Source organism: Emydura macquarii, unplaced genomic scaffold (genome assembly GCF_026122565.2).
Source record: "Emydura macquarii macquarii isolate MOO-44397 ecotype Brisbane River unplaced genomic scaffold, CSIRO-AGI_Emac_v2 contig_1390, whole genome shotgun sequence".
NCBI classification, from domain to species: domain Eukaryota; kingdom Metazoa; phylum Chordata; order Testudines; family Chelidae; genus Emydura; species Emydura macquarii.
In genome coordinates this window covers 24,149,050-24,170,044 of record NW_027131527.1, presented here as the reverse complement: position 1 = coordinate 24,170,044, position 20,995 = coordinate 24,149,050, and the positions used below count along the sequence as shown (strand labels likewise).

General features: G+C 38.5%; 2 long non-coding RNA genes across 3 annotated transcripts in view; one reads left to right on the top strand and one right to left on the bottom strand.

Annotated features, from left to right (window-relative positions):
* Positions 1-20,383, top strand: part of LOC137156174 (uncharacterized) — a 44,521-nt gene extending 24,138 nt beyond the window's left edge. For both annotated transcript variants that reach the window (XR_010920683.1, XR_010920684.1), the window contains exons 3-4: positions 14,603-14,704; positions 20,004-20,383. This is a non-coding gene — a long non-coding RNA (uncharacterized lncRNA). The remainder of the gene's footprint in view (positions 1-14,602; positions 14,705-20,003) is intronic.
* LOC137156255 (uncharacterized) lies at positions 966-2,742 on the bottom strand. The gene is made up of 2 exons (XR_010920726.1): positions 2,084-2,742; positions 966-1,450 (listed from the first exon to the last, which is right to left on the bottom strand). It is a non-coding gene; the product is annotated as an uncharacterized lncRNA (long non-coding RNA).
* Positions 20,384-20,995: the final 612 nt, after the last annotated feature.

Genomic DNA, 20,995 nt, shown 5'->3' with positions numbered 1-20,995 from the left:
ATGAATGAATGAATGAACTGAACATTTCTGCACTGATGAACCCATACAATAGTCAGTGAGTGAAGCACATTCATTTATTGCTGGAGAGAGTGCATTACATTGATTTCTTGACTTTCAAACCATTACAAAATCTCAGCTGTTCTAATTTGCTTTAAAAAAAAAAAAAAAAAAAAGCTACTGATTTGAGTTTCAAAAGAAAAGTGAGACCATTCCTGTTTTGGGCACCAAGCTTTGGATTTCTCTCCCTTTTGACATGCAACTCGATGTTTCACACTCCAGCTTTAATCTTCTTCCCCTACAAGCATTTTTAGTACGACTGCTCTTGGCCCCCATATTTATTACCATTCCTTCCCACCACACTTTTGTCTCTATATCCTTTAATGGGCTGATAGTTCCCTCCTTCCCATGTGTAATTCATTTCCACTTTTAAGATGGTGTTAATTTAAACTATGGGTTTAATTGTATTTTTTGTGATTGGTTTTAATCATATTGCACAGGTGTCTCTGAGCACCTTGGTGATGTGCATCTCAGATATAAAAATATATCATAATTCTTATAAAAGGGAGCTTTCTACAAGGATTATATAAATCCCATAGTCTGTTTAATTGCATTTTTATATTTGATTTCTAATACAAAATATCCTCAGGATTTGAGTAGTCCATTAGTTGTATACAATTTCCCCGCTCAGCAGCAAGGTTGTTTTTATTTTTATTTATTTATTTATTTATTTGCATTCCAAATTTGTTTCCCTTTTGTTCTTTAATTGTGGTGGTGCATTTTTGATTTAACTGAAGTGTTATTAAAAGCATAATTCAATTAATTATTTTATTCCATCCAAACATCCTTCAAGCATCTTGCAAACAGTTAAGAAAATGTATTGTTACCAGACTATATTGTTCAAATTACCTCTTTTGGCACCCCCCCCCCCCAGCCTAAATAGGAAATAAATGAATAATACACACAACTGTGGGCAGAATATTTTTATTTATGGGAAAGAATGACTCACAAGTAAAATGAAAGTTCTCCAAAACTCTACATGCTAAAGGCAATAGAAAGTATGGCTTTTATCTCTCTATATTGATGTACTTTAAATTTGTCTGTATTGTGTGGCATAATAACAGTATGTTAAAAACTGAACATCATGTTATATGACATGGCCCTGGCTTTATATAAACATGCAACAATAAACAAAGTAGTGTTGTTAGAATTTGTGATCAGAATTTTGCAAACTTCTGATCTATGATTAAAATATTAGATTTCTATTTCATTTGTAGTACATATAATTAAAATGTATTTAATATTCCATGGGGCCTCTTTCCAGAAATCACATATCTCTATCAAGACTAAATAAAATTAAACAGACATAAATATAAAAAGCACTGCGATGAATGGCTATTTTCCTCCTGAGTGAAAAACTGGAGTCAGGTTACAGGTCCCACTTTCCAAATACCTGTGGATGAAACAAAAGAAAAAGTAAGTTTTTTTTTTCTTTCTTTCTTTACTTGTTTCAAACTAATGGCCTGATTCTGCAAGATGACTTCAGTGGGAGCTGTGCATTTTCAGCACCATACAAGAGGCACTTGACATTTAGTAGAATCTGGCCCCAAGGACCCATTGAAGACCACCAGCAGCATAAGTAACAGTGGCATGATGGATCCTACGGGCCTGATTCAGGGCTCAATGAACTCAGTATGAACAATCTCACTGACTTCAGGAGGCTCTGGATCAGACACAAAGTGCCCACTTCTGCAGTGTTATTCAGGCAAAACTCCCATTAATTGAATGGTAGCTTTACTTGAGTAAGGACTTAGAGGAGTGAGCCCTAAGTAATGCGTTTTTTAAGAAGGAACATTAGAAGCCTAACAGCTACCAGATTTATATTGATTTTTGTAATTGAATAAATAGGTGTGTGCTAAATATTGCTATTCCCATGACAAGGAATTAAAATAAATGTATTAACATAAGACAAACATTCAGCTACTGTCAGAGTAAATATTAGGTAAATCCTTACACATTACTATAAACAAGCATTTTTCTAGTTAGAATTTCACAGTTAACCTCTTTGTTTATACCATTTACTTACTATGCTTTCATTTTTTCCCCACATGCCTCCCAATGATGCTTTGTAGAGTGAGTGAGTGGTGAAGTACCTCAGTCGCCCCATTTTCCCATGCCCTATGCCTCTTTAGTTCCAATTCTCAAAGAAGTATATGCATAGGAAAAAGGAACAACGAGCAGAATCAAAAGAAATCCCACAGTTGGCAAGAGTGCAGTAAGGAAACCTAAAATATAAACACATGCGTTAATGAGAATAAAGCAATACCCTTGAAACAGTATGTTTTCTTGAAATAACCTGAAATGAATGCAGGTTAGAACAGTGGTTAAAACACAAGAAAGTGATGATTAAAAATATCAAGAATCAATATTGATTTAATAGTATTCAGTATATAGAAAATTAATCATTTTAAGTTAGCTGTTCTTAAAAACAAATAATAAGATATGGAGCCTGCAGAAGGAAAAAGCCAATTACAATAATTTTTCTACAAATCACCTAAAGATGAATTCAGATAATTAATAAGATAACATTCTGATTAGCATGAAGTAAGAATTATTGCACAATACTTAAGTTTTGTTTGATTTTTATAAAGCCATTAGATCAGTATCGCAAACATGAAAGTTAGAAAAAGCTTTTTTTATATAAAGTGCAAAGTACTGTAAAGCCTTTTCTGCAAACAGCAAATAAGACTTACCTGATTAGCTGCCTGAAGCTCTGACTGCACCAACTTCTTTTTCATCAGAATTTATGCTTTGCTCAAGACCTTGAAGAAGTATGAACAATACTGTGTGGCTGTTTTCATAAGTGATAATCAGCTTGCCCCTTGCCAAGGTCTCTGGTGCACCTGCAGGTTGGGTGCACAAAAGCATTGCCTAGTCAAATTGCTGAAAACTTGGAAAGTATCACTTGTGGGCCAGGGGAGGTACTAAGGGAGTGCAACTGACAAAGGGAATGATAGTAATAATTAGAAGAGATGGCCTGAAATGTGCAGTGAGGAGGAGAAGTTATCGCCTGTTTTTTTCTTTCACATACGTCAATGGCTTGGAAAATGTAAACCTGGGAGAGAACTTCTCGTTCTGGAAAGTTGTGCTACATTTTTTTCCCCTTGTCTTTTTTTTTTTAAATCTCTATCAATGTCCTTCACTGCAAACATGGCTTTAGTCAGGAGATATCAAGGTCTGTGTACAAGGCTTTTCCCTGCTTATCCAGGCACCAGCGAGGCTCCCCTACTGGGTACCAAGGCTGAGAATTCTCTTTCACCATATTTAATCCTTACTGCTAACAAATGCTTTAACCATTTGTTTTCTAGCTGCTTCTCTTCCTTCAGCATATTACAACACTTTCCTTGATCTTTTTACTCCACCAACTCTTACTTAAATGTGCCATATTATAGACATATGATGAAATAGATCTTCTTGAAATTAGAGGAAGGCTGGGTGAACTAATTCAAAATGGATCAGAGTGCAACAGCACCTGCAGTTTTCCTCATATAGTAAGTAGCCACAGTGCTAATTGTTATATGCTGATGATGAGTGAGGATTGACTGTTGTAGTTCACTGAGAGGCACTGTTTCAACTGCTGAAGGCTTGTCCGTATTTATAAGAGTGGAATTTTCACTTATGCACATGAATAATTATTCAGATGAATGGTCCACGATGAAATCAATAGGTCTGCTCACTTGGGTAGAGCCTTAGTGTTTGCAGAATCAGGACCTTAATGTTGCAATTTATAAAGGGGACTGGATGCTAGTAAATCGAGGAAGTACCTGATGCATCTAAGCTATAGATCCTCTCTTTGGGTCAGATTCTGCAATCTTTGCTCAGACAAAGCTCCTGTTGACTTCAGTTACACACACTAGGCCCTTTGTCAGTGTGTGTTGCCCAGGAAGATAGGTATACTTGGCAATTTGGAAGCAATTTCTTAGCATGAGCCACTCAAACAAGTCAGAATGACTGACTATTTTTTCAACCCCAGAAATATTAAAAGGTTGTAATCTTTTGTGACATCTGGGCTCAGTTACTGAACAACATTCTGTTCAGGGTTTCACTTGTAAGCTACATATCGGCTGCAGCTAGTGCAGCATAAAACAGCATAACTTTCTAATGTCTCTAAGGACTGATTATGCCAGTACTTAATGAGCTGCCTGGTGGTCTCTAGTTCAGTGAGTGCATTTCAAAGTCCTACAAAGACACATGCATGTATATAACTTCATGCACATGGGTAGACCTGCAAGGTTAAGCAAATGCATAAGTCTTTGTAGGATCATGGCCCGAAGCTGTTTTAAAAACAAAAATCCAACTATCTAGGATCAGTGCATTTGAGGGAATGTCTGCTGTTCTAACCCTTATCATGGCACCTAAAGTTAGGGAGGCTAGAATTGCTGATGATCCCATGATATGTGCTCAAGGAGGCAGAAGGCAGAGCATGCACAGCTTTGGAATGCTATTCTCAGCTTTATGCCAGAGTTTATCAGGAGTTGAGGTCTTTCACAGCATGGAGGAAGACACCTTTATTTCACTTCTGGTGTGTGCATTGGTAAGGGTTCATTTATGGATATAAGGATTTTTTTTGCTTGGGAAGTGTGTTTCATTCCTATGACATGCTTTACACTGTCCTACTGTAGATTTTGTCTGAAGCCAAGTTGCCATTTAGCCCTTGTAGTTTTAAGGTGCTTTGGAGGCTTATCGACAGGATCACACATAAGTATAATATTGTGTGTAGTTATGAGGGAAAGGGAACTTTAGTTTTGTTTGTTTTTTTCCCCAAAATCCATGTTGAATGTTTCAGTGTTGCCTTCCAAATGCTTCATGAGAGATGGAGTCATTCAGTGCTAGGTCACCGGTTCTGGTCTCAGGAAATGTGGAAATACTGCACAATCGTGATTGCAGGTACAAATTTCTAACACAGGTATATGGGTGGTCAGTGCTTGAGGACATGGGGGGCTGACGCAAGGCCCTCTGCACCACATAAGCCCTGCAGTGCGGTTGTGCTGGTGAGGAATAGGCAAACTGGTTATGATGTGACTGTTTCTTGTATGCCTTGGAGGGGAACTCCAGGCAAATTTCAAATAAGATTCTGCCTGGGGGACGTTTTAGGGCAGGCCAGGGGCAATACTGTGGGATCTGCAATTACACAGGTCTAATAACTCTGCATGGAGGTGTAGAACAGCAGTGTCCACTATTCCAGCTATATTCTAGAACAGTGGCTGTGAAGAGTCTGCTTAGCAGAGCAACATTTTCCCTATGCCTTATTGAATGTGTGAATCCTATCTCCCTCAGTTCCCATGGCGATTCCCTTACATAGCACAATTACTAGAGGATTTGTCGAGGGGGAGGGCACATTTCACCTTAATGAAACTCTCCTTAAGAATGACCTGTGCTGCCATATTTATCAAGAGATTATTCAATAGCCCACCGTATCCTCAAACAGGTAGGCTCACGATAAATTCCAATCTAATCTCCAATATTAGCTTTTGAATAGTTTGATGTTCTAAATAGCTGCAAATGGGGAAAAACAATTATTTTGCAGTTAATATGTGAACCCTCCCTTTTGATGTGGTCTGAGTAATTGTTAAATGTATTTATTTGCAATGCATCCAAATGCTGTCAATGAATAGATTAGTGCTGGCTATCTTAAATATTTGGAGCTGCATAAAACTGAAGAGATTAGATTTCCAAAAATGAATACTGGGTCAGATCCTGCTCCCACTGAAGTCAGTGGCCGAACACCCATTGACTTCAGTGGGAGCAGCGTTATTGGGCCCACTATGTCCAAATTGGATCAAAGGTTGAATCCCAGACTGGCAAAGAGACACCTTAGACAATAGATAGGTCTTCTCCACGTCCAGTGTCTGTGATTTTTTTTGTATGGTATGGACTGTGGAACACATGTTATTTGCTGCTGAAAAAAGTTGGCTAAAGTGACTTTTATTTGTTTGTTTTAAAATTACTTTTTGGTTTTCCATTCCCTGGAAATGAAAATATGGTCACGATGCAGAACCTGTATGGAATCTGCCAAGGTTAGTGAACCTGGGGAAATTCAGCTTAAAAACTGTAGAATTTTTTATACATTTCATTTTACTCCCAGAGATGATCTCTTGATTGCAAGTATTAATGGTCTCTGTGTGACTAATTTACAGGCCAGTAACAAAACAGTATATGAGAAGGCAGCTTGTGGGGAAAAAAACTTTTCACTGGTTTAAAGGAACAGTTGAGGATGACGATCCAAACTAAGCATATATTTCATTGTGTCCTTCTGCCAGTCCCTTTGAGTTTATAACCATTTGAATAGCTCTTTTTTAATGTTAACTAGATAGGCTACCTAGAAGAGAGCAATTTATCTAAAACAAACACTTGTGCCCTGTCCCTCCATGCATGGATGTTCATAAACAGCTGCAGGAAAGAGGGGGGTGCACACTGGAAGATAACTCATGCAGCTGACACAGAAGTCCTGGACTGATCCTCTAGTAGCCACATGATTTGTGGGGGTTGAAGCTGTAATTGTTGCTGGATATGATTGAATGGGGTCAGGAGGACACCTGGAGGAGAGGGATTAGGCTGAAGGTATAGTTCTTAGGAACTGGGAATTAAGCAGCAGTTGGGGTGCTTGGGTCGAGATATGATTTATAGACCCTGAGAGGAGGCAGTTGGGAAAATCAGGTAGGTGCATGTTTCTGGGAGAATATTTTTTCAGAAAACTCCATCTTGTAAAAAGCATGTGGTCAGGCACTGTGCTTCTCTAATGAATATTCCTAATGCACTATTGATACAGTGGTGGTATCAGAGCTTCTAGTGTTCCACATGAGATTAGAATAAGGGCCCCAGGTTGAGTTAGAGGTTGGGAGAGAGTTCACCCATAAGTGCCCTTTCGATGTTGGTGCCCAGGGGAGGGAGGACGATGAAGCATTTTGTTCCTCTAAAAGGTATATGAGGGATCCTCCTCTGCTGTTTCTCATTACTAGAGGCTCCTTTTCTGGATGCTTGCTGAAGAGGATTGTTAACAGGAAAGGGCTATCTATATGCCCCACAGTGGAGGCAGTTGCAGCAGACGATGTCCCTTTTCCCTGTCATATTCTTTTTTTCTTTCCCTAAATAGGTAATGAATGATCATGCCTCTAAATATAGATGTGTTTATGAGAGGGGTTGAACATTTTATTAAAATGATCTCCTAGTAATCTTTTCTCTTTGGTGCTAGTCTTTACCTTGACTAACTTAACACCTGTTAAAGGCAGTGTTGCTTGTCTACACTGGACTTTTACAGTATGTTAGCGAATACATACAACTTGAAAGCTATAGTCATTTTCCATCCCTCTACTGCCTTCAAAGTGCTCTCCCTGGGCTTTCAAAATTCTGTCCTCTCCTGGTTCTCCTCCAACTTAGTGTGATATTGATAGTGTGATATTGATCACACTTTCAATATTGTCTTCAAGGGTACCTTTCCCTCTTTCTGTAGGTGTCCCTCAGGGTTCTGTCCTTAGTTCCTTTTCTCCCTCTTAATTTACCTCTTCCATAAACTGTTTTGTTTCTGGTTTCATTATATGCTGACACACATTGTTTGTGTTTTCAGTATATGCTGACAATTCTCAAAATTACAATTTATGATGCTGGGTACAAGCCTAACTCCATATTTATATGCACATGTAAATCAGGAGTTGGGCCCATGCACACTCTTTCAAATCTGGTCACAGATATTATTATTTTTGTATAGAACCATAGGTTTACATTGAACTTTTATGGACATAAGATCTATATAATGGCCGGGGGCAGAGGGTGAGGGGGAAGCATGAAAAAAAAAATCATCCTATTCAAATTGTTTGTTTGCCTCGATTTTTGTAGGCTCCACTTTTATTGTCCAGTTTGGATCGTAAATATCTTGTGGCAGGGACTTTTCGTCATTTTTTATTTCCATTCTGCAAAGAACTTAAATAGATGCTTAACTTTTTAAGAATATGAGAAGTCCCACTGAAATCATTGGGGCTACTCACACGCTTAAGCGGGTATGTAGGTGCTTTGCTAGATTAGGATCTGTAAGAATTTATGCCCGTAAAAAATGCATTGAATGAAAAAGGATTTATAGCTGAAAAATATAACAGCATGTAATAAAATCAGTGTATGTGCTGTCCAAAACACTCCACGTTTTATAAACAAGCAGAAGTAGGAAGTTCATCTTGCCAGTTGATCCTGATAACTATGTTTACAAGACACACAGTTTTCCCACTTTACTTTCCTATTCGATCATCTGAAATTGCAGCTACACAAAATGTACCCAAATATTTGAAACATAAACAGAGAAATATGCCAGTGACATAAATGCCAATGGTCTAAAGGTCTGAAAGAAGAGCCAGTGTATTGTGTGTCTGAAATAACAAAGCTGGCAAACATTTTAAGTGCGAAAAGAATGCAAGATAAAGCAGGTGTCCTTCAAATCTGTATCTTTCTCAACTGAATATTCTATTCATTCCCTCCGAAGCATCTGGCATTGGCCACTGTTGGAAGATAGGATACTGGACTAGACGGACCATTGGTCTGACCCTGTATGCCATTCTTAGGAATAGCATGAACAAAGTTGACTGTATGCAAGCTGCAGGAGGCAGCATAATAAAAATGAATTGGAATGAACAATTATGCAGGGGCCTGATTCAAAGCCCTTTTTAGTCACTGAAAGAGACCTATTGATGACAATGGACTTTGGATAAGACCTCAAATCCTCATTACGTTTGTTCATTTTCCACTGTTAGTGAGAATAGTGGTTAGTGTACCAATGTTTTACATAACATAACTTGACAGTTAGCAATTAGTACAAATTCAACATAGCTGCAAGATTTGATGTAATAAAATGTGAATTAGGAAGCAAATTAGCCTCTCTGTTTCTGTTAGGTTTTATACAATGCCTGGCATGGTGAAATCTAAACATTGTACAAAACTAAAGAGCATAAATAGCCAAAAGAAAAGGATGGATTTCTCTGTTTCTCTTGGCAGGAAGAGGGGCTCTTTTTTTTAAAGATCATCTGCTCTGGCATATGTTTTTATCTGAAAGGGGTGTTTTTACTAAACCCAGCCAGCCTGGGCTCAATCTAATCTCTTAAAGTCCCACAACTAGGGTTCTCTATTCCCAGTGCTCAGTCGTCAGAAACTTGGTGTGTGCAGGAGCTGGGTCCCTGTGTAGCGTAGTTGTCTTGAGGATGCAGAGGAAAAGGTGGTCTGTGGGCTACCTTCTATCCCAGCCTATTAAATATTTTGTAGATTATGTAAAAAAGAAGACGGGAGAAGGCCCCTATCCTGCAAATACCCAAGGATTAGCTCTGCGGTGGGCTGTTACTTGAGAGTCACCCTTCACTCTGCTCTCATCCACACATGCAAACCACTCACGTGAGCATGGTGGTGCTTTACACCAGGGCTAGCTGGTCTGTTCTGGACCATAGGCTAAATCCTGAGTGCTGCTTACACTTGAGCTGGTAACCTGTCCACTTTGCAGCAAAGGCTTAGGTTAAACCATTTGTGTGCTGATAGTCCTCCATATCTTCCCCCAGTTCCTCTCATTGCCTAGAAGGACAAATGAGTTCTCCCACAATTCATTGGGAAAGAAATGTAGAGCAGCTCAGTTTACAGCAATGCTAAGATCCATGGGATAGGATCCCAGATAGACGATGACTACAGCACCAGTGTGGATGCATTGGAGTCTGACTTTGGAACATGGCTGCTCTCACCTGAGCTAGGCCAACCTGGGGGCTCACACCCACGTGCCAATCCCCCCCGGCTAGCTCAGCAGTGAAGACCCTTACGTATATTTAACTTTAAACATGGGTAGTTCTATTGACTTCAATGAGACTACTAGCATGTTTAAAGTGAATCAGGTGTGCATTTGGCAGATTGGGGCCTTATATTGCAGCTCTTTTAAATTGTAATCAATTAGCTTACAATTACAATTAATTGTAATTAATTAGCTTATTTAGCACATACCTCTCATTTTGGCTGCCAGTTTGCAGTTACTTTGTACTGGGATTCCTGAGGTGAATGTTGGGGTCCCAGGTGTCCAAAATTCAAGCTCATAGTCCAAGTTTATGGAAATATTAAAGGCAGAAACTTCTTAATCAGGGGTCTGCATGTACCCATGGGGGTACATGGAGGTCTTCTGGGGGTACATCAAGTCATCTAGATATTTGCCTAGTTTTACAACAGGCTACATAAAAGCACTAGCAAAGTCAGTACAAACTAAAATTTCATACAGCCAATGACTTGTTTATACTGCTCCATACAATGAAATGTAAGTACAATATTTATATTCCAATTGATTTATTTTATAATTATATGGTAAAAATGAGAAAGTGAACAATTTTTCAGTAACAGTGTGCTGTGACACTTTTGTATATTTGTCTGATTTTTGTAAGCAAGTAGTTTTTAAGTGAGGTGAAACTTGGGCCATGCAAGACAAATCAAACTCCTGAACAGTACAGAAGTCTAGAAAGGTTGAGAGTCACTGTTCTAGGGGCAGACCCTCAGCTGGTGTAAATTGTCATGATTCTATTGAATTCAGTGGAGCTCTGGCGATTTACACGAGGTGAAGACCCTGTGTCCTAGTACCTTCATATAAAGAGTTGGGAAGCATGGACAAATTCCTCACTCAATCCTTGCCCAGGCAAAACGCCGATTGACTTCAAGTAAGACTTTTTTGTTTTTTTATAGACTGAGTCAGGACTAGTAGGTGTTAGTTACATATTACAATTATTGGTGGACAAATTTTTTAAAAAGGACAGATTAGATGAGACTGAGAAATCTGTAGATCCTAATATCACTTCGTCAGTATAGCTTTGGGATTTCTCAAAAGATTTCTAGCACTTCAGGTTTCCTATCAGTCTGGGAATACATGGATAATACATTTTGTCCCCCAGGGTATTTTGACCCTCTTAATTGCACTCCTGGACAGAACTGACAAGTGTGGATGTGGGTGGAAAATGAAAAATATTGGGAAAATTGTATTTAATCATTTCATAACCTTCCAGAAATATTTCCTTTGAGCTCATACCTAAAAATGGATAACATTTTGGGAGTTAGGGCTTCCATATTTTTTATGTACTGATTTGCTAATCCTTAACAAGCATAAACAAATTCCTGAGCTTTGAAGATCAGACAGAAGAAAACATGTCCAGCAAGCCAAAAGTCCATGTCATATCTCTGTTACAGGCCAGATCTCCCACTGGTGTAAATCAGCAAACCTTCCCTGACTTCACTGTGACTAGGATACACGTACTTACAGCAGCTGAGGATCTACTCCTACAACTTTCAAACTGTATTGAGGAAAGAACCACTTTAGAACTGTGCTATTCATGGCTCAGATATATTCTGCAGATTTTTAGAACTGTTTTGGTATTTTGTGCAAATCCTGCTAGTGGGTATTTCCAACATGGGTTTGTCAACAGGGCTTTAAAAAGGCCTTGCTTACAGTAAACAAGGTGGTCCAATAAAGGATATTACCCTAGCCACATTGTCTCTCTAATATCCTGGGACCGACACAGCTACAACTACACTGCCCACAGTAGGGCTTTTTAGAAAAAATTCCATCAGTGCTAACACCAGTTCCACTTATTATCTTTTGTTAACAGCTGAATAGGCTGGGTGCAGACTCCAGATGGAAATTGTGTAGCCACCACAAACTGGCATGACTTTCTTCACTATAACTGATTGCTGTCTGCCTTTCATAGCTTTTTTTTTTTTTTTTTTGCCCCCTTTAGGGTTTCCCTCTGAATTAGTGGCAGAATTATTTATTGTCAAAGAGGCAAATTCTATATCTAACTCCATGAATGGATCTATGGATTTTAATAGGACTGTTTGAGGAGCAAGGTAATGCTCAACATGAATAAAGATGGCAGAATTTGGCCCTTTGTTATTTCTCTGTTCTTGAGCACTAGCAGTTTCTATCCTAAAAGAGTTTACAGATCCTCTTTTGGTGTATATGTGCATACCTTCTTGGCTTCATTTGAGCTACACCTCTTTGCAGCAGCTGAGACTCTGGTCTTGAAGCCCCCCATCCTGTAAAAAAATTATTTATGCTGGACATTATTTAAGAGAACAGTCTGTTGATTGCAATGAGACTACTCATATGGGTGAAGTTAAAAAATGCATACTTTTTGCTAGATAAAGTCTGTAAATGAAACTTGCTGTTTGTTCTGTGTCAACAAACATCAAAATATCACCCAAGGAGAATTTTCTCCAATCCTATTTATATGATCTCTTGTGGCATCTTAACATTTTTTTTATCAATGTAAAACTCCTTCAATTTTAATTAGTCAGAAATCTGTAAATTTGAAAATATTAATAGCTCTTCCTAGCATACTATATATAACTAAAGAGAGAGCTGCTTTTCACAACAGTGGAACTAGCCTTGTAGGTTTTTTACAAGTGGTCTTTCTTTGAAATGTTAGTTACCTTTAGAAATACTGTAGACAGAAAAATCCAAACTGATGGCCTTGAAGAGAGATGAAAAGTTCACATAGCATTGGTGCATGTTACTGATATCAAACAAGCTGAGAAAGAAATTAATAAGGAGACAGAATTATCTTCTCACTTTGCAAGAGGGAGTGACAGCAAAATTAACCTTGAGAAATGTTTAGAGAATATTTTAGTGAAAACAGTGACACAATGTTAGAGTTCTATGGATATGAAGAGGCCAAGAAGTTTTTAACTAATTATGGGTGTCTGCCTTATACTGTATTTTATAACATGATACTGCAGGTTTTTGAAATGCAAAAGTTCCCCCACTTTCTATAGCCTGGACACTGTGTTGTTTAAAATTTTAGGGTCAAGTATCATTCCACATAACTTCTGTCTGTGAGTACTGTGCTGGCCACCCTCCCTTTGAAAATCAGGCCTTTATAAGGTGTCTCAGATTGGGCACACTCAGAATGAGGAATCCCGAATCACTGGTCACGTTCTAAACTGCCACTTTTCCCCCTGTGCAACATAGAGCTCTGTTTTCAGGATCAATCTACTACATGACTGATTTGTTGTGAAGTTTAATTTTGATTTAAATAAGGACAGGTGACTAGATGGGCTCCCAAAGTAGTTCCAAAAGCCTTTTGGGAAAAAAACAAAAATATCTCTAGATAGTTATTTAAGTATATATCAGCAATTTAAGGGTACAAAACATTACAGGGATGTTGAATTATCCCAAACCCAGGAAACTGAGAGTCAAGGTTATAGTTTTAAAAATGCTGAGCTAAGGCACCCAAACAACCTTAAGTCTGTCCTGTAGTGATGCCACTCAATAATCATATGTTTATGATTAAGGCGTGTTAGTGGTTGTGGGAGATAACTTAATTGATTTTTAAAGAAATATAGGGGTTGTAAAAAATATTTTTCCTTCCTCACTCAGTGTTACTACAAGGTAGAGCTAAGGTTTTTTAGATGCCTTAATTGTGTGTTTTCAGACCCAAGCTTTGTCTTAATTCAACCATTAAACTTCTCATCTTGTCTTCACTAGGAAACAGGTATGTTCTTACCATGTTAGCTAACAAGTGGTAAAGTCCTAGTGCAGCTAAGTTAGTCTGTAGATTTTCACGTTAGCAGATCTAGATAAACATTAGGTGAAAGCCAAATTAAAACAAAAAATACTGTGAGAATGACCTGGCAGAGCCTTTACTTAAATTAAATGTTAAAAACAGTGCACAACTTTGGTCATTATGCATGATTTCTCCATTTTTTAAAAATTAAGCTAAAATCTCTAAAAAATGAGGATTTTATGTTAAGTATTTTGGGGAAAGAAAACAAACACTAGCTTTGTCCCCTAATACACAATTCTTCCACTGAAAGTTATCGTATGTCTACATTTGAATTTTAAGTTGTGTTTTCACATGTTATTAGTTAACTATAACAATTATAAATTCAGCTGTAGGCAGGATAGTGAGAGGTTTCAGCCAACAATTAAACACAATTGGGGTAAATAGCTATGTAGGTCTTATGTTATAATTTGCAAACATTAAAACACAAGTAAGGCAAAGACATTAAAAAGTGGCTAGTGATTTTGGACATCTGAACTGCAAATATCTTCTGAAAATCAGGCCCTTTTAAGGTGATGGTCCAGCATTTTCTGAAAATTGGGTCTCATTTGCAGTTTTTAGCTGGACACCCATAAAGTGACACACCCAAAATCACTAATAACTTTTGTTCAAGTGGATATATTCTAGGAGAAGCAAATGGAAGTTATTCTCATCCTGTGGCAGGTGGCTAAGAGCCAGTATTTTGTATTTTTCCTGTACTAGACTCCTCCTTCAGAGACATCCTCAAGCTTCAAGATCCCCTCTGTTTGTTTGATTTTTGGGTTAAAATATTATTCTGGGTTGGGGGTGGAATAGAATGAAAAATATATTTGGACCAGGGCAGAGCTCTGGTTCAGGCCAGATAGCTGGATTTGAAGAAAAGACCCTCTAATTTATTAAATAAACTAGAATAGACTTAAATACAGAAGATACCACACTTGGCAGCCAAATACATGTGCTTTATATAGATCTATGATTTCACCACTTGTTTTAAGATGAGTTTTCTTTCTTCAAAGACCTTTAAAGAAAACCTTTGTGAATGAACTACAGTGATTGAGGATGGGGGAGAAAAGTTGACAATGAAGGTTGAACTACGAAAACTCCCATCAGTCCATCTGGTAAGTAGTGAGGAATTTTGCCATTCATATAAAAAGGTGGTTGGTGGCTTTTGTTTTTCTCACTGCACTTGCATGGCTCCTACACTTTATTAAAACACACGGAGAATGTTATACTGATGAGGAGTTTGTGTATAAGGAGGAGTGAGGGCAGCAGGGGACAACAAGTTAGGGCAACAATACATTTAACAATAAATATTAGATCTTGCATCCAGCCTGGGAGATGCAGAATACCCAGAAGCTGCTCGGTATTACTCTGAGGACTGGGATCTAAAAGATATAGAAGAATAAATGGAACTTCAATGTGAATTAAATTCCTTTTCCTGGAATAGGTGCACTCTGAAAACAATTCAGTTCTCACTGAAATTCCCAATGACATCCCTTCGTTGTGTTGATGCTCTCCCTCAAAGTGATATTGGGTAACTTCACAGCACGATGGCATCTCCTAGGCTAGATATAAGGTCTAATATTTACTTACAAAGATCATGGTTGTATTCTCTGTTTCTTCTGTGGAATAAATCTTAAAAGACACTCCCATTTGAGTGCTGTCTGGATCCTTCTATGAGACAATTATGGGGTCACTAATTTCTCACAAGAGAGGAAACTCATAGACTCATAGACTTTAAGGCCAAAAGGGACCATCATGATCAACTAGTCTGATCTCTTGCACATGGCAAGCCACAGAACCTCATGCACCTACTTCTGTAATAGACCTATAATCTCTCTGCTGGTTTATTTGCTGAATGGTAACATACACCACATAAGTGTTAATGATGTTTACTGAGAACAGCTGGAAATGGATGGTCACAGAGGTGAAATCTTGGCTCCTCTGAAATCAAAGGTAAAACTCCCATTGACGTCAATGGACCAGGATTTCACTCCAGGTTTTTAAATTAATTCATTAAATATTTCAGCTGTCTTTCCCACCATTGCCCACGAGGGGTTTCTGACTCACCTGCAGATCTAAGCGGGGTGGATGGAGTTGGCTGCTTTCCTTCTGAGGGGCCCCAGCAGTAGTACTCATACGCCCCAATAGATCTCTCATATGGGATTCTATGGATCTATTTTTCCATCCCTAGTTCAGCTGTAACAAAGCTATCCCCCTCCCTAATTTATATGTAAACTCCAAGCACAGAGAGAGAAACAAGCTAGCTATAGTTTGTTTTCCACAGCTTGGGAACAAACAAATCCTGTGCCTTGCACTATCAATGGCTGAGACTACACCTAGGTGGCTTATAAACCACCAGCAGCAATCCCTTTTTGGCAAGAGAAAGACTGATAAAGGAACAGTTGAAAGAAAAATATTTCCTAATTGTACAATGAACATTCTTAACTCTCTGCATCAGATGTTTGGCATCAAGGGCACCAGAACTTTTTGTAGAAGCGGGGGGGGGGCACCAGTGCTGGAATCACGGAGGGCCAAGGGGTCATACCTCGGTGTAACATGGGTGTGTTTGGGGGGAGGGGCAAGGGGTAGTGTTCCCCCTGCCCCCCAACTGCAAGCCTTGGGTGGGCCTGGAGCTGCTTCGCACCTGCCCAAGGCTTGCAGTTTGGGGAAACAACCTCATCCCCTGCCCCTCTCCAAACTACACCCATGTTAAAAAGTGGCCCCCTCCTTTTAAAAGGGGGTCCATGGCCCGCTGGACTCCCCAGTTCCAGCGCCGTTGCTTGGCCTGTGGTATGTCCTCTAGATTCAACAATAAACCACATTAACAGTGCTTCAACTATTTGATTTTAGAGCAGGTTGAAAATCAGGGAAACAATCGGGCAAATAATTTTGAATTTTCAAATTTTGAATTTTCAAAATTATTTTTCCCTTTTTCAAGGTCTGAAACTGACCTATTTCCCATTTTTCATGACATTATCCATGATATTTTTTACCTACTTCTTCAGCCAAATCATTTTTGAAATGTTTCATTTAGAGAGAGACACATTTTCTTATTGAAACCAGGTTTTCTGTAAATTGGAAAACATTTTAAAAAAAGGACTTTCTCTATTTGGCCTTGTCTATTCTAGGAAAATTCATTGTTAGAAAATGTGTTAAACATCCTTAATGTTAGCTGTTAGCCTTGGAGAAGGGGACCCTGTGGTATTCTTATCTTCTTTTTCCCTTCTGCTGGGTGAAGTTTGGAGTCTCTCTTCCTCCATATGAGAAGCTATCTTCTCTTTGTCTCTTCCCTCCCACATTATAGTTACACTGGATGGATTGAAAGCTGCATATAGACATGGTTTTGTTTTGATGCAGTTTATTGTAAAATAAAGGAGTGGACATTCATAGAATTTAAGACCAGAAAGCACCATTAGAGGATATCATCTAGTTTGACCTTCCACATAAGACAGGTCATTACATTTCATCCAGTTAGTCCTGCATTGAGCCCAGTGACTTTTGTTTCACTAAAATGTGGCTTCCAGAAAGGCATCCAGTCTTGAATTTAAAAACATCAAAAGGTAGAGAATGCATCACTTCCCCTGGTTTGTTGCAGTGGTTAATCACCCTCACTGTTAACAATGTGGGTCTAATTTGAATTTGTCAGGCTTCAGCTTCCAGCCATTGGTTCTAGTTTTGCCTTTCTTTGCTAAATCAAGAGCCCTGTAGTACCCAGGATTTTCTTCCCATGAGGGTCTGTACTGAGTGAAGTTCAGGTTGGTGGTGATGAATGCTTAACTTTAGCATTTGTCTGAATATTTTAAATAACTGGAAATATATCAGTCTGCAGTTGCTAGAAGTTAGAGTAACAAAGAATAGTCCCATGTTCCATTTGCTCTTTGGTTGGAATAGAGAGTTAGCAACTGGAACCAATATCAATACTAAACTCGTAATCTCACAATTCAGAACATTACTTTTCCTGTTTTGTCAATAACTTGCTTTTGAATTTTCAATTGAAAGGTTTATTGGAATTTCTGTACTGAATCCCTAATCATCATTAAAGGTCCTGCTTCTACAAACATCTTGCCAATTTTCTTCTATAGTATCAATATTTTGTTTTCATTTCTATATGTAAAAGTGGACTAATGTAACAGAAATGAGACCAGTAGCCTCACTAAGGGCTGTGGCCCTGACTTGTAGGTAGGCCTTTACCTGGTCTCCAGTAGATGCAGTTTTGTGTGCATAACTAAATGCAGGCAGAAAATTGAAGATGTAGCTATTTCATTATGTGGCTGCACCCAGCTATCTATCTATTTTGCAGGTGTAGACAGACAGGTAGAGCAATATTACTGAAAAATAATTGAACTTGTAATTTTGCATCCTTATTTAATTTCAGATGCATAATTTCATCCATCCCTTTAGAAGCCGTTTTAGAAAAATCAGACCTGTGGGCGCTACTTGAACTTGCAGGACTCGAGAGCATGTCAGTTCACTTTTGAGCAAGTGGGGCCAGGTCTGATGATAGAAATGAATAGGAAAGGAACATTGGTGAAAGGGTCTGATGTAAACTGGCTGTAGGAGAAGGGAGGGACAAAGTGATCAGTGCTGCACTGTGTAACCAGAAGGGGGAGCAGTGTTTCCACTTAAACTTCTGTCCCTGCTGTAACTATTCTGGCTCACCATCCAAACCAGCTCTGGAGGAGAGAAGGAAAAAACACGTTTTAAATACGTCACTTTGAATATTTTTGGCCAAAGTCGAATATCAGAATTTTCTAAACCAAATTTCAGTGCAATCCTTATTAGTGACAGAAAGTTATTACCATCTGATTGATATTTGGTGGTGAATGTGAAATAATTTCGGGGACCCAGCCACAGTGAGCACTAACTGACAGCTTTGTTAGCAATCTCAACAGACATCGGAGAAATGAATGGTCATAGAGTCTAAATGATCCTTCTCACCTCTAGAGATGGATACTGCGGGGCAGAGCTGATGCTCATTGGTGAGACAGTAGGGCAGCTTGTTGCTCCATGAACTGTACTTGTTCTGTAGCGAAATAGAAGTATGAACTTGAAGTTGTCAGTTCAACACTTTCCCAGAGCATTTTCACAGAATGAAAAAACAGTGACTTGCCATGTCTCTGTCTCTTAGCACGTAATCTTCAAGGTCTATCAGATGCACAGCACTAAACCTTTATTTTTCAGACTTGCTAATATGTAAGTTTTTTGTGAATTATTCACAAATATTCAAGCTTTTCACAAGCAACCAATTATTCCTCTGTATTTCTTCATTTTTGTCCTTTATAATATAGGGAGACTGAATGACAAGAAAACTTCACTATGATGATGAGAGGGATTTTTAGTTCTCATGGTTATTTTTAAAATTGATTATAGCTGAGGATTATAATTTTAGTGTGTATGTAATTGCTGGATTCCATATCCTAGGAAACAATTATTTATAACTAATGGAATATCAGTGTTTAAAGGGCTTGCATGATTCATTATTTGTTGTAATGAGGAGTTTAATTGGATTATAATATTATGGAACCTGACACTTAGCTCCTGTCTTGTTTTCAATTAGCCGTGATATAGAAAACTTTTCCAGTCAAGTTTCTTCAATGGTCTTTGAAAGCAAAGTAATTTGAGATCCTGATGAAGTACTGCTACTGAGGAGATCAGACTTCAACCTCTGATCATTTTCCAGCTGTAATAAAGGTGTGAGAGACAGGAGTGGGGATTAGATACTAGGTCGGTATGCCATCCAGTAAGTTTTGGGAGTGTGGGGGAAAATGGGAGCTGTTGGGCAAGAGAAAGAAAAGAGCAACTCCTATTATTTCCTTGAGATCACCATTTGGGCAGAAGAGATCACTCCTGGCCTCTGTGTCCAACTAGTGTTGACAGAATCTAAACTGGGAGAAGGAATTGCAATGGTACAAGATATTTGTAGGTGTTGGTGTGAAAAGGAAAAATAGCATATGGGGGAAATCCTTCAGGTTGCTTCTGAGAAAACAAGTATATTGATAGACTTCTTAAAACTGCAAAGCAAACACATACATGTGGAATCTGATTTCCCTCTGTTACTTCAGTTTTAACCACTGTAACTCTTACATAGGTGTAAACTGGAGTAATGAAATGGTGAATCAGGCCCAAATCTCTCTTCAGTCTTTAAATATGTGTCCCCCTCTTCTTTTTATAAATTGTGATTGACACTAGACAAAGGTGAGTGAGGGGAGGAAAGTGGACACTCGAGAGTTTGCACAGGGCTTGGCAAGACAAAGACCTGGAAAACATTTGAATTCCATCTATTATATGCTCAGATTTCATGCACCAGAGACTCTTCCAACTTCTGTAAGCTTCAGCCAGCCCTCTTACTTCACAGCATTTTGACAACTATTTTCTGGTAAAATTACTGAGCTGTTTTCTTTATTTAATTTCCAGGCTAAACATTTGCCTTTATCTTCGTTGATCCTGGATCAATGCTGGGAAATATGAACTGATCCTGGGAGCGTATGTACTGTCAAATTGCTGCAAATTCTGCCAGTCTACAATGGACCTTCGTTCTGAGCACCATCTTTCACTTCTTTTTCTGCTTCAGTTTGTGACATATTACCAGATGGCACCTTGGAAACTGATAGTTTGAAATTAATGATTGCTACCATTTGAGAGCTGTTATACCACTGCGAATCTGGGAATAAAGTACACAGCTCTATTGGTTAAAAAAATACCAGACCTTACAACTGTCACTGGTTGCTCAGCCTAGCAAAAAAATTAATAAATAAATTTTTTTGGGCTGCGACTCAGGACTGAATATAGCAAGTCACAGGGCTCCAAGTTGTGTAATCTTCAATTCCTGAAAGTGTTGTGCGTATAATTAACAATATTTAATCCTCTGTGATGCTAGCACTAGTATTTACTTCATCATCTTTACTTAAGTGACGGTGGTGTCGATCCTGAATTTTTGCCCACAAACCAGTGTGGGCTGTGGATTTGCAAAACATGTCTGAGTCTGAATATCTACGATGCAGAACATAGCATGAAATCTGCACATACATTTCCTCCTTGACAATTTCAATAGTTGATAATAGTTGATAATATTCTCGGAGACTCCATGGCGGTGTTGTGATGACATTCATCTGGGAATATTGACCTCCTGAGGTCCCTTCCAACTCTAATATTCTATGATATTCTATATTCAAGATGAATATTTAGAAACAGAGCCTTTTCAGTACTGCAGAGTTTAGCAGGTTTTGTGGACCACTCTGAGGTAATTTTATCTCTCTGACAATAGAATTAGCTTAGTGTGCAAAATTATCACGTTTTATATTTTGTATACAAAGTCATTTAAGTACCAGCTCAGCTTATTTGGATTCATTGTGTTCATTAGGAAATGTGTTGTTAATAGGGCTACAATTTGTCAACCTGAGTATTCA